The sequence below is a fragment of the Rhopalosiphum maidis genome, chromosome 1 (genome assembly GCF_003676215.2).
Source record: "Rhopalosiphum maidis isolate BTI-1 chromosome 1, ASM367621v3, whole genome shotgun sequence".
NCBI classification, from domain to species: Eukaryota; Metazoa; Arthropoda; class Insecta; order Hemiptera; family Aphididae; genus Rhopalosiphum; species Rhopalosiphum maidis.
In genome coordinates, this window is record NC_040877.1 from 90,404,785 (window position 1) to 90,405,306 (window position 522).

A 522-nucleotide genomic window follows, 5' to 3' on the forward strand; every position below is an offset into this window, starting at 1 on the left:
GAATATTATATTTTCCTTAATTATTATGTAATATCTTTATACTATCTTGTATACGCAATGAGAATGGATTATTAAATTGAAATATATTTGTCATATTTCATTTGTATGCATGAGTAATTTTACAAGCTATAAAGCTTATATCGGTCATTGTTCAAAATATTACATACATTTTCCAAAAAAATATGAATTATTCCTATTATAAATAAATTGAGGTTATAGCAATGGATCCGAGCTCAGTCAATATCATTTAATGTTGCGGCTCTTCAGTTAACTACAAAGTTTGTTATGCTGTTTCTATCTTAGTCACGAATCGTGTTCATAAAAATAAATAGTAAATTTGTAATAAATGGTTAAAGTGTTTGCATGGGCGCGGGTGCCAGCGACAATTTTTCCAGAGAGGGTCAATACTAAGATTTGAGAAGAAATATTATAACTTTACTATTTTAAAAAAACAACCATTATTATTAAATATATATTTTTTATCAAGTTACAATTGTTGCAAGTATAGATACATATAGGAAA